Raw genomic sequence first — 12,427 nt, 5'->3', positions numbered from 1 at the left:
AACCCCATCAAGCCTGCTCCCTTGGCACACCTGTCCACCTGGGTCACCGTCTGTGGGCGTGAGTAGGGCTGCTGGCTGACTAGCCCTGCCGGCCGGTGGGCCAAAGCTGGACCTGCCCAGGGCCTGCCAGGCCCGGAATGGGTGGACAGTAAAAGAGCGAAGCCCCCCCTGGTGCCCCCTCAGGGGAAGATTAAGCAGGCCCGCCATGATGGTGCACAGTGTTTTAGCCATAGTGTGCTCTGCTCTTGAGTTCGGGAGCTCTTGCTTTATGAGGTTTTTATTTTATAGTTTCGTGCCTCCTGGTCACCAGTTTGTTTTTCACAGCTGCTTGTGAGCAAGACAAAGATAACAGCGTCTAAAAATACCCTGCGGCTGGAGATGCAGCTTAGCTTGACCCCACTATTACAAGGATGGGGTCTCCCTTCCCAGCTGCGTGAGGGTGAGCCACACTGGGCCCCCAGACAGCCTGTGACCAGGTGCACACATCCTTCAGAGCAGTTCAGCCACCAGTCTCAGGACAGGGTGGGCATGCTAGGAAGCTGATCTGTGTGAGAGAGCAGCAGCCCATCCATCCCTACGTGAGGTCCTAAGCAACTGGGCTGCAAGATTGGGGGATGGGAGTCCAGACAGAGACCCCTCCCCAGCCCCCAGCCATGGGTATCTGCAGCTTTACATTCCCTCTGAGTTCTGCCTAGCCATGTGTGAGGCTTCCTCCTCTGTGCCTAGGGGCCAGCAGGCCACTCCCCCCAAAGGAGTTTGGCCCAGAATACACAGAGACCAAAGGGTCCAGGTGGTGCTTAAATCATGCCAGCTTCCTGGGTGCGGATAGTAGCTGGGGTGCCCCTCTTTCTTTTCCAGATGGAAATCCCTGGACAGTTGAGTGAGGAATCTCTTCTTGGAAATTGAGAGGTACCCAGTCTGTCTGAAGGGGACCAGCCCCAGCTGATGGGGAAGGTACCACATGGAAGGGAGACAGGAAGGGACTGAGGACTTCAGTGATCCTAGTGGATGGTGGGAAGCTCAGATCTCTTCCTGCGGGTTCTGGATCCCTTGAGCCTGCCAGGGCTCTCCCGTTATTTATTTTCAAAAGCCTTAATTTCCCCCATGTTCGCCTTTTCTTTGGCAGCAAAGATGGCAAAGTCCAGCTTGAAGAAAACAGGCCCCATCTGTTCTTGATCTGGTTGAATGATAGGAATTTTTTTTTTTTTTTTGCAAAAATGCATTGGTAATGGCTGAAAAAATGTAAATGCCTAACTTTTTAACCGTGAAAGAAATAAACTAAAGAGTATGGGAATTTAGGAGGGAAGGTGTAAATCACCACCATCAGTTCGCTATTCAAGATGGAACCTACTGGGTGATTCTCTCCTCCTCTTCAAAGTGAATTTTGATTTTAAAATTTTACCTTTATTTTCTGTAGGTAGGTCAGAAATATAATCATCGGGACAATATTAAGATAGAGTTTGATTTGGGAGAAGGAAGAGACTGGGAAAGAAAGCACCTCTGGTAAATCCTCTGATCATTCCTGATTAGTCTTCTCTTAGAGGCTTGAGAGTATTTGCTGGTTTATCTTTAAAATGCCCCTCATCTTTGTGTTCCCTACAGAAGATGCAAGATTACTGATGATTCAGTGTAGCCAAAAGGCCCAGTGCAACAGTGGCTAACTCTTCGGCACCCTGAGAAGGGCCCATGGGAGGGCCGTGAGTTGGGATTCAGATTTCCTAAAGACTTCATTGTCTTGGCTCTGCCTCTACAAATAAGATGCCAGTGATCTCTTGCACTTAAACAGAAAAAGGCTGCTTCCTCCTGAAGCTCAGAACCTGAATCAGCCATTAACTAGAGACTCACACTGAGTGTGTGGATTAGGTTATACTGTAACAAGTAAGTCCCAGATCTCGGGATGTTAACACAGTGCAGTTTTTCTGTTTTTAATCATATAAAGTCTAATCAACTTTCGGCTTGTGATGACAAGGAACCTGGTCTCATGCCCTCTTGCAGCTCTGCTATCCCCTAGGGCCTTGGAGTCCCTCCTGGGTTCCTTTGTATCTAGCCAGCAGAAGGGGAAAGAGAGGGCACGGTACGGAGGACTGGAAGTAGCACACCTCATCACCACCCACATTCCACTGGCCAGAACTCAATCACGTGGCCACATCAAACTGCAAGGGAAGCTGGGAAATGTAGTCTGTGCCGCAGCAGTAAGCTCTCTGGCACGGAAGATGCCCCTGTTTTGCTCTCCTTTGGGATTGGATTTGGCTCTGGGCAAGTCACGTGGCCAGATACATATCTCCATCTTTAAAACGGTCGTCATTCCACTTGCCCTTTCCTGTCTCAGGATTTGGAAAGGTATTGAGACATGAAAGGTTCCTAGAGGGACCATCTGGTCTAGCCTCTTTAGGCAAGGTCATTGTATTATCCCCCATGTTATAGATCACTTGCCCAATGTGACACAGCTAGTTTATGGCAGGGCTGCAATTAGAATGTAGGTCTCCATCTCTTGGCTCAGTGCTCCTTCTGCCATGCTCTGTTCACTCTGCCCTCTTATGAAAAGTTATACGGGATATAGTTTCAGAAAGCTGATACACAGTCCCTAGATAGCCTTCATCTTGTATAGTCACTAAGAACAGCTATTTGTATTACTTAAGGTCCATGTGAGTTTTTGTTTTTTGGGGGTTTTTTGTTTTCTTTTGTTTTGCTTACTGTAGAACCACTTAGAGTTAGGCTCAGAAGAGCCAGGCACTGGTCTATGCCCTGTACATGTATTATTAACTCACTTAATCCTCACAGTAACCCTGCGAGTGAGGGACTATTATTATCCCAACTTTATAGATAAGGACGCTGAGGCACAGAGAGGTTAAGTAACTTGCCCAGGGTTTTACAGCTAACAAGTGACAGATCTGGGATTTGATCCCAGGTGATCTGGCTCCAGGATCCAGCCCTGGATCATCTTGCTACACTCCATCTCTGACCTGGTGGGCTCCGTGTCCAGCCCTCTCTAGCGTGTCCAATCAACGCTGACCCTGAATCTCAGGATTTAATATTCTGAGTTTCTTCTCTTAGTGAATGACCTTGGAGGTCCATGACAGGGAGCCATTTGTAAACTTACTGAGGCATGAATTTGAGCCCCCAGCTACACAGCTAGTGAGAGCGCCCAATCCCTGACCTCCGGCGCCGACAGCCTAGTGAGGATTTTTTTTCTCCTTAAAAATTTTTTGGTCTATGCATCACTGGGTAGGCGGTAACTATTATGATGTAATAAAAATGTCGGTTTCCTTGTGAAAAGCGGCCATCAGATGAGGAAGGACTCTTCAGTTCAACCTTAAAAGGCAGTTGACTTGATAGGGGTGGGGCGAGGCCAGCATAGCCCTTTGACTCGAGGTAATTGCTAGTTAGGGTTGTTTTGTCTATCTATTGTTGTGTACGAATCCACCCCAAAACTTAATGGCTTAAGAAACAACAGCCAATCGGCTGGTCCAAGATTCTGCAGTGTGGGACGCGCTCACTGGGCAGTTCTTGTGATAGTCTTGCCGGTGGCCAGTCAGTTGCTATGTCACCTGGGGGCTAGGCTCCGCTGGGATGCTGGGTTGGCTGTGCTTCTGTCTCTTTCTGTGTAGTAGTCTCAGGGCCTGTCCAAGGGGCCTTGCCAGAAGTCCAGAAGCTGGACTTCTTACCTAGTGGCTTAGGGTCCCCAAGAGCGCAAAGGCAGAAGCTTCCAGGCCTTCTCAAGGCTGGGCCTGTGACTTGTTTTACCAACAGGATGACACAAGTCACAGGACCAGCCCAGACTCCAGGGCAGGGAATTAACCAAGGGCGTGAATACCAGGAGGGGTGGAAACAGACGACCTAGCACAGTGGTGAACTCTGAAGCTTCTGTATTTACAGATTTGAGCATTCCCAAAGGTCTCAGGAGAAACTGACTGTACATGGAAATGTAGGTTAAATACATCTATTCCTTTTACTCCAATGGAGAAAGACAGTCATATATGCCTGGTGCTTTCTCCATCCCCAAACTAATGAACCACTTGTGACCATGGAAGCAGTGAGGCTGCCCATGTGACTGCCCAAAAGCAAAGGGAACTGAAGTGTGTGACTTCTGTTCTCTGGCCCCTTGCAGACTGTGTCTCGGAGCTATTGATTTTTTTTTTTAAGTATCAGTACCCACCCTCAAGTCAGGAGCATGCCAGTTGGATCAGGGGACAAGACTATTTCTGATCTCCACCTCCTCTTTCCCAGCAAGTCACACATTCTGAGGTGACTTAGCATGCACAACAGGATGGAGAGCTGCTCTCCTGTACAAATGGGCTAGTGGGTTCAATCTGTCAGGGTTCCATTTCGGATCATCTTCCCCAGGCCCTTGAGTCGCTGTAGCCAGTGGAGGTGCAGTGGCTACTTTGATGCACCACCTATATCCCCCTTCCTCATCAGGACTCAAGCGCTTGCTCCCCAAGCACTCATTCGTCAGAGCTGGGCACTGGTGGCTGACGCCTCACAGCCAAGTCCCTCTTTGGGAATTGTCCTTGAAGAGAGCCACCTTGCCCAGGGTCACAGCCCTTCCCAGGTCAGCGCACATCCAACGACTGGTCACGCTGCAATTCAGGACAATTCTGCAGAGCTATCCCAGCTCCAGAGCTCCCCCAATGGGGCTGGCTGATCCTCTGTCGTGACGGTATCACAGCCCAACTTCTCTCTCTGCCCAGTCCTGCTTAATTCCCTCCACAGGTCTTGACCTGAAGAGCATTTGCTAGTAAGCTTCCCACACAGCACTGTCTATCTCAAAGTCTGCTTCCAGGAGACCTGACCCAAGATAGGAGGCTTGTAGACCACGTTACTTCCTGCTACGGACTGGGCCACTGTGAGCACACACAGAAGCAGGACACACAGCATGGGCCTCCCCCAAACTCTTCCAGTTGGGAAGAGATGACAAGTACTTAAGCAACAATATGAGAAAATGAGCAAACATAATGTAAGTCTGGTGCCTCAATGATTTCTTCCCCTCCTTGCTCTACCCCTCACAACTTGCCCCACAGTTATGTTTTTTAGGGGATGGGTGATCCATGACATTGATTATATGGTTAACAATTGTGCCTAAGCGCTCTCCCACCTGATTATTCCTTCCTTTCGGCATGGCACCGGCAATCAAAATTTATCTTTCGAATTAAGGCTATAATTATATTTTGATAAAGATCTAGCAATTCAATGAGAATGAAATTCTGAGGGTTGCCAGGATACGGATGACTCTGGGTTATGGAGAAGGGTTTGCATGCAGAATACTAATAGGTGGTTCAGCACTCTTATCTAGACCTTTCCAATAGAGTCTGATAATGTAGGCCCGTCAAGTACTGTTTCTCTGCTATTATTCTAGGAGGATAAAAGCGATGAAAGATAGAAGCAGGGTTTTATGAATGAAAAGGTGATTCATCAGATGTCTTTTGGTCTCTCGCACTAGAGTTAAGAAACAGAGTAATAATTATGTGGTGTCACCTCAAAAGGAGGTAGGAGACAAAAGCTTTCTCTTATTTCCTTGCCTCTTTTATTGTAAATAAAAGCAAGATGTCTTAGACATTGGGTTATTGTTACGTGTTGGGAGACAGGGACCTGCGTTTGCAATGGTGTTGACTCCCGGAAAAATGGAAACAGTGGAATTATGTATGGTGTCGTATTCTAGTTTTCCTTTACCTTTTATTTCTCTTTTACACTGTCTGATTATTACTCATTGATTGATTCGACAAATATGGAGTCCCAAGTATCGTGCGGGTCCTGCCGAGGGATCTAGGAAAGTTTAAAATGGATAACTGCGTATGAAAATCATAACAGTACATTACAGTAGCACCCAACAGGGTTTTCTGGGGGTGGTGGAAGGAGTAATTTTAAAATTGAGATATAGTTTAACATACAATTAAGTTGTGTACACATTTTAAGTGTTGAGTTCAATGAGCTGTGACATATACGTCTGTGCAACCACCTCCCAAAATAATATATAGTACAGTTCCATCACCCCCCCAAATTTTAGTACCCCTTTCCAATCTTCCACCCGCTTTGTCAACCGTTATTATGATTTCTGTCACATAGATTAGATTTGCCCGTTCAAGCACTACATGTAAATTGAATCATACAGTATGATTTTTAAAAAATATCTGGGCTCTTTCATTCAGCGTAATACTTTTTGAAATTTACTCCCATTGTTTTATGTATCAGTAGTTCATTCCTTTTTACTGCTGAGCCAGTAATCCATTGTAAGAATACAGCACAGTTTACCTATTTAGTTGAGCCGTATCCAGTTTGGGGCCATTATGAATAAAAGCTGACAGGAATACTCTTGTACAAGTCTTTTTGTAGATTTACATTTTCATTTCTCTTGGGTAAATATCTAGGAGGGAAAATGCTTAGTCACAGGCTAAGTGTATGTTTAGTTTTATAAGAAACTGGCAGAGCTTCTTCCAAAATGGTTGTACCATTTTACACTCCCACCAGCAATGTATCAGAGCTCTAGTCGCTCTGTATCCCCGCTAACGCTTGGTACGTCAGTAGTCGTTACAGTGGATGTGAAATGGTATCTCATTGTGGTTTTAATTTGAATTTCTCTGCTGACAAATAATGTTGAATGTCTTTTCATGAGCTTACTAGACATTCATATATCTACCTTCTCTTCTGAAATGTCATTATGCCTTCTCCTCATTTTTTTTTTTTTTTTTTTTTTTTTAATTTATTTATCTATTTATTTATTTTTGGCTGTGTTGGGTCTTTGTTTCTGTGCGAGAGCTTTCTCTAGTTGCGGCGAGCGGGGGCCACTCTTCATCGCGGTGCGCGGGCCTCTCACTATCGCGGCCTCTCTTGTTGCAGAGCAGAGGCTCCAGAAGCGCAGGCTCAGTAGTTGTGGCTCACGGGCCCAGTTGCTCCGCGGCATGTGGGATCTTCCCAGACCAGGACTCGAACCCGTGTTCCCTGCATTGGCAGGCAGATTCTCAACCACTGTGCCACCAGGGAAGCCCCTCTTCTCCTCATTTTTAATTGGGTTCTTTGTTTTTTTTTTTAATTATTGATTTGTAGTAGCTCTTTCTATACTCTGAATGAAAGTTCTGTGTCAAATATATGGATTGCAAATATTTATTCCCAGCCCGTGCCTTGCCAATTTATTTCTAAATGGCATTCTTTTGCTGAGCAGACATTTTTAAAATTTTGACAAAGTCCAGTTCATCAGTATTCTCTTGTGTGGCTAGTCCCTTTGAACCCTGTCAGAGAAATCTGCTTCCCTTAAGTTCGTGAAGATTTTGTCATGTATTTTGTTCCAGAGATTTTATAGTTCTAGCTTTTGTGTTTAGGTCTGTGATCTTCATGTAATTACTTGTGTATGGAGTGAAGTCGGGGTCAAAATTAATTTTTTCCCATACGTATATTCATTTGTTCCAGAACCATCTGTAAAACAAACAAACAGAAAACCAAAAACCTTTCTTTTCCCCCATTGAATTAACGCCTTTTTCGAAAAATCAATCAGCTGTATGTGTGCGGTTCTATTTCCGGACCCTTTGTTCTGCCCCACCGATCTGTATGTCTGCTCTCTTGCCAAAACCACCCTGTCTTGACCTCTGTAGATTTATACTAAGTCTTGAAATCGGGTGGCATAAATCCTCCCGATTTGTTCTTCTCTTTCAAGATTATTTTAGCTATTCTAGAACCTATGCGTTTTCACATACATCTCAGAATCAGCCTGTCAATTTCTTTTAAAAATGCTGGGATTTTGATTGGCCATTGATTTGAATCGATAGATGCATCTGGGGAGAATAGACATCTTTAACGATGTTGTGTCTTCTAATCCCTGAATATAGTATAGCTTTTGATCACCTAGGCCTTCCATAATTTCTCTTAGGAATGTTTTGCAGTTTTTAGGGTAGAGGACACACAATCTTCTGTTAGACTTACATATTTGATAATATTGTAAATGGTATTCCTTTTTATTTAATTCTCCACGTTTTGATTACTAGTATATATATATATATATAGAGAGAGAGAGAGAGAGAGAGAGAGAAATACAATTGATTTTTTTAATATACTGACCAGTGACTTTTCTAATTTTACTCTTTAGTTCTAGCAGTTTTTGTAGATTTCATAGGGTTTTAAACCTACACAATCATTTTGCTGAAAATGACAGTATTTGCTACTTCCTTTCGTATCTTTGTGTCTTACTATACTGGTGAAAGTAGATGTTTTGATTTCTTCCCTATCTATCTTAGAGAAAGCAGCCAGTGTTTAACCATTAAATATGATGTTAGCTATAGATGTTTTAGAAGTGTCTTTCATCAGGTTTCGGTATCAAGGTTATACAAACTTCATACAATGTATTGGGAAATGTTCTCCTCTATTTTCTGAAAGAATTTTTGTAAATCGGATTATTTCTTACTAAAATGTTTTATGGAATTCACTGGTGAAGCCATCTGGGCCTGGAATTTCCTCTGTGGGAAAGGTTTTGATTTAGAATTCAATTTCTTTAGGACATACAGGACTATTTCTCTTTTCTCTGTCCCTTGCTAGTTTTTTTCCAAGGAATTGTCCGTTTCATCTAAGTTGCTGAATATATTAATACTGTAGACTGGGGTAGACAGAAAGACCAAAGATATCACTTGAGGTGGGACTCTGAAGAGAGAAAGGGACTTAGGCAGACAAGGAGGGGAATTCTGAGGAAACAGTGGTGTGAGAAAAGACATGGGAGTGGGATCACCAATGGTGTGGGTTGTTGGACATGGATTACGCCAATCTGGTTGAAGGAGAAGAGGAAAATAATGTTTGTTAGAAAGATAGCTCAGAACTGGATCAATGCCAAATTAAGGAGTTTGGACCTTATGTGGGCAATGAAAGAAAGACCCCCCCCCCCCGAATGATTTTCAGACGGGGGCATGACCTATAGAAATGGTACTTCAGGAAGATGGATTTGGGATGATGGGCTGGTAGGAAGGACAGAGTGGTGGTAAATGCAGTTTTTGGGTTGTTTTTTTTTTTTTTTTTAGAACTGGCACAGTATGCAGGGGTGAGCACTGTCTAGAAAAAAGGATAAAGAATGAAACTAGAAAGAGTACAGTTGAAGTTTTCTAAAGGTAAAGGCCTCTGAATGTTTATTTCTCTGCACATAACACAATGTTATGCACCCTGTACACACTTATCACACTGTATTATTATCGTCTCTGCTCCCATCTCCATCTCCTCACCTAGACAGCCACCTCTTCTCCAGGGGAAGAACCCAAGGTATATTCATGCTAAAGTACTAGTGTGCAGCCATGTAGTAGGCACTTAATTAATATCAAGTGAACGAATGACATCTGAATGAGTGGATGAATGAATGAATAGGCAGAATAAAAGAAAATGTATTTTAGTCAGGATAGGCTACGCTATGCTATGCTAACAGACAAACCAACAAAGCTCAGTGCTTTAATACAATAATAGTTCTATTTCTTCCTCACACAAAGTCTGATGTAAGCCTAGAATGTGTAGTTCCCAAGCAGTGGAGGAAAAGAGAGAAGCAAGGCTCCTGGGAGGTTTTATAAGGACCAAGCCTTGAAGTGGTGTACATTAATTAATTCTGCCTGTGTCCAGCTGGCTAGTAGCTGACACTCTGTCGTTCGGCCTCAGTCTGACTACATAGGAAGCTGAAAATGTAGATGTACACATAGACATTTGGTAATCACTAGGGACAAGAAAGGGGTGAAACGGAGCCCTAAAAACTATCCGTGATTGCTTCCAGCCTGAGAGAAACCGGAATCCTAGAGACACTAGGGGACTTCCTGGGGACCACCCACACAGACCGCAGCCCAGTTGTGCCCACCTTTCAGGCCTTAATAGCTAACAAACACCTCAGGGCTCGCTTACTGCTAACCAACTTTGAGACGCCAGCTCCTCCACAAGGAACTCTGAGCCAAATGAAGCACTCATAGACTCCCACGTCGGTTACCTGGTAGCTCCAGCCAGAAGCACAAATGGGGAGAGTCGCAATGTGGGTCAGGGCAGGAGGTTTTGATGATGGACCTCCCAGGAGGCAGCAAAGCAGTCCTGCTCCGGGAGGCATCTGTGCTAAGCTCATGCCAGCTGCCTAAAAAGAACTGCACATCCCGTGTGATCTGGAGTCTCCTATTCAGGATCAAAGTAACTGCCTTGGCAGGGCCCAGAATGCATGGTGAGGGCACTGTGGCCACGGGAATCGCTGCTGAGGTGTGTCCTGTGTAGCCAGAGGTATGAGGGGAGCGCCTCGGCTGCTGTAGGAGGGAAGGTTGCCTCCCTGGGCTGGGCTGTAGTTACTGTCTGGTTTTCCGAGTTGGTGTGAGGGTCAGAGATGATGACGGTCAAACAAATGGCCCGAAGTTCAGCAGATAATGGGTTCTCAGGAGAAGGTGTCCTTGACGATGATGGCGATGGAGCAGGAGAAGATGATCTGTCTCCCATCTTCTAAAAAAATTTGGGGGAGCCTGCGGCTTTTCGCCTGGAGGCTGCCTCCCTAAGCAGGGCTGTGGACGGTCCAGCTTCCCTGCCCCAATCAGTGGTAGACGCGTTTTATTTAAATGGCAGAACTCTCAGAAGAAGAGCCATCAGAGAAATGAGAAGTGAACCAACTGGAGGAAATAGTGAAAGAAAGGATTAAAGGAGATATCGTAACTAACTATGAGATGAGGAAAGTGAGAAAGATGTTCTCTAATACTTCTTGCTTACCCCGCTTGGGGGCCAAGCGTTCTCCCACGGCCAGAAAAATAACCGCCCCCAGGCAGAGGGCCTCAGGGGCTCACGGGAAGCAGCCTCCACGTGCCCAGGTGAATGCCGCGGGGAGGCTGGCAAGGCACCGAGCTCGTCTGCTACACCAGTCTTTAGTCCTTTACCCCACTTCTTTGCTTCCTCACAGAACATATACCACCTGATATCGTATCTATGTGTTTATTTATTTGTCCCCTCTGTCTCCTACTAGACAGCAAGCTCCAGGAGAACAGAGACTTCACACCTCAGTGCCTCAGGGAGGGATAGCACTCAGTGTATGCACAGTAATTAGTTGTTGAATGAATCTTCAGAGAAAGATGGCAAGTTGTTGTTGACATCATGATTATCGTCCGCACGTGAAAGTGGGAGAAGCAGGCCTGAAATAAGTTGTAGGAACAAGGGTGAACGTTACTCAATGGCGGGCCATGCAGGTGCCTGACTAATACCTGTTGCGTGAGCATCGTTGGTGTGTGTGTGTGTGTGTGTGTGTGTGTGTGTGTGTGTGTGTGTGTGTGTGTGTGTGTGTGTGTGTGTGTGTGTGTGTGTGTGTGTGTGTGTGTGTGTGTGTCTCTTAGTGGATAAAGAGTGAAGATCAGAGAATGACAAGTCATTCCTTTCTTGGTTTGATTTTTCTCAGTACTCAATGATTTCATTCTTGTCATGGCCATAACAGCTATTGCTTTGGCCCTGTACACCAAATGGAAGAAAAACAACAACAAAAAAACCCCCCCACCACCAGGACTTTCTTTACAGGCTGAAAAATGTTAACATATCCAGAAAGGGCAGGCTAGTCTTGGTCTGTTAGAGACCCAGGCCCTCGCCCAGGACAAAAGGGAAAGGAGTGTGAAGGGGACAGAGAAAGGAAGTGGAGTAAGAGCGTGATGGAGACGTGCGGTCCAGGGAAGCAGGAGGCGAAGGGAGGGCCTAACGGTCTGGGAGTCCTAGCTAACAAGTAAATATTCAACTAGGATTTTCTTAATTGTTGAGATGAGCCTTTTGGGGTCTATCCAAATAAATACAAAAGCTCAAGTCCATACTTGTTACTAGAAAGGCCCTGACAGTCCTACAGTTCAGACCCTGAACGGCCTGCTCCGGGCCACTGGCTTGAATGCACCCCAGGAGGAGGGAACTTCTGGAGTCTGCTACCCCTGAAAAGGCAGTTTGCCTGGAAAGTCCCAGTAGATCCTGCCTTCTGTGGGTTTGCAGAAAACGCCACCACACAGGACACTGGTATTTCTGGAATGGGCTTTAGCCAGTAGCCAATATCTGAGGAAGACCTGGGAGGGCACACTGGTAAGCTGACACAGTGGTGAGAGAGATGGGAATCTGGACACCTCTGCATGTCACTTGTCCCAGGTGGCTATAGTTCTGGAAAGAACAAACCTTTACGCGTGGATAAAAGGTAAATAAATGTGCTCACCGAAGCTATTGCTTTGACAGCCTTTAAAGAAAATTTGTTTTAAGAAGAGAGAACATTGGCTGAACCTCATTCTTAACTAAAAGGAGATCGCCACGTTTTGTTTAAGTACTACCGGCCTTCCCTCCACTCTCTTCACCTCTTCATGTAAACATCCTTGCCCTAATATCTAATTCCCTGCGGAAATGACAGAAGGGGGCCCCATGACAGCCCCACTAAAAGGGGTCTGTCCCATGTCTACACAGGACTGCATCTATACCTTTGATTGAATTCACTGGCAGCTTTCGG

General features: G+C 45.4%; 1 protein-coding gene and 1 long non-coding RNA gene across 4 annotated transcripts in view; one reads left to right on the top strand and one right to left on the bottom strand.

Moving 5' to 3' along the window:
- NHS (NHS actin remodeling regulator) overlaps positions 1–12,427 on the top strand; it is a 348,226-nt gene that overhangs the window by 256,243 nt on the left and 79,556 nt on the right. The gene's annotated exons all lie outside the window — the stretch shown is intronic.
- Positions 6,751–12,427, bottom strand: part of LOC111168917 (uncharacterized) — an 85,646-nt gene continuing 79,969 nt past the window's right edge. For both annotated transcript variants that reach the window (XR_004024301.2, XR_002643112.3), the window contains exon 6: positions 6,751–11,099. This is a non-coding gene — a long non-coding RNA (uncharacterized LOC111168917). The remainder of the gene's footprint in view (positions 11,100–12,427) is intronic.

Source organism: Delphinapterus leucas, chromosome X, assembly GCF_059928025.1.
Source record: "Delphinapterus leucas isolate spDelLeu-1000000601 "Yukka" chromosome X, BTC_Dleu_Yukka2, whole genome shotgun sequence".
In the NCBI taxonomy this organism is placed as follows: Eukaryota; Metazoa; Chordata; class Mammalia; order Artiodactyla; family Monodontidae; genus Delphinapterus; species Delphinapterus leucas.
This window is presented reverse-complemented; position numbering and strand designations above follow the sequence as displayed.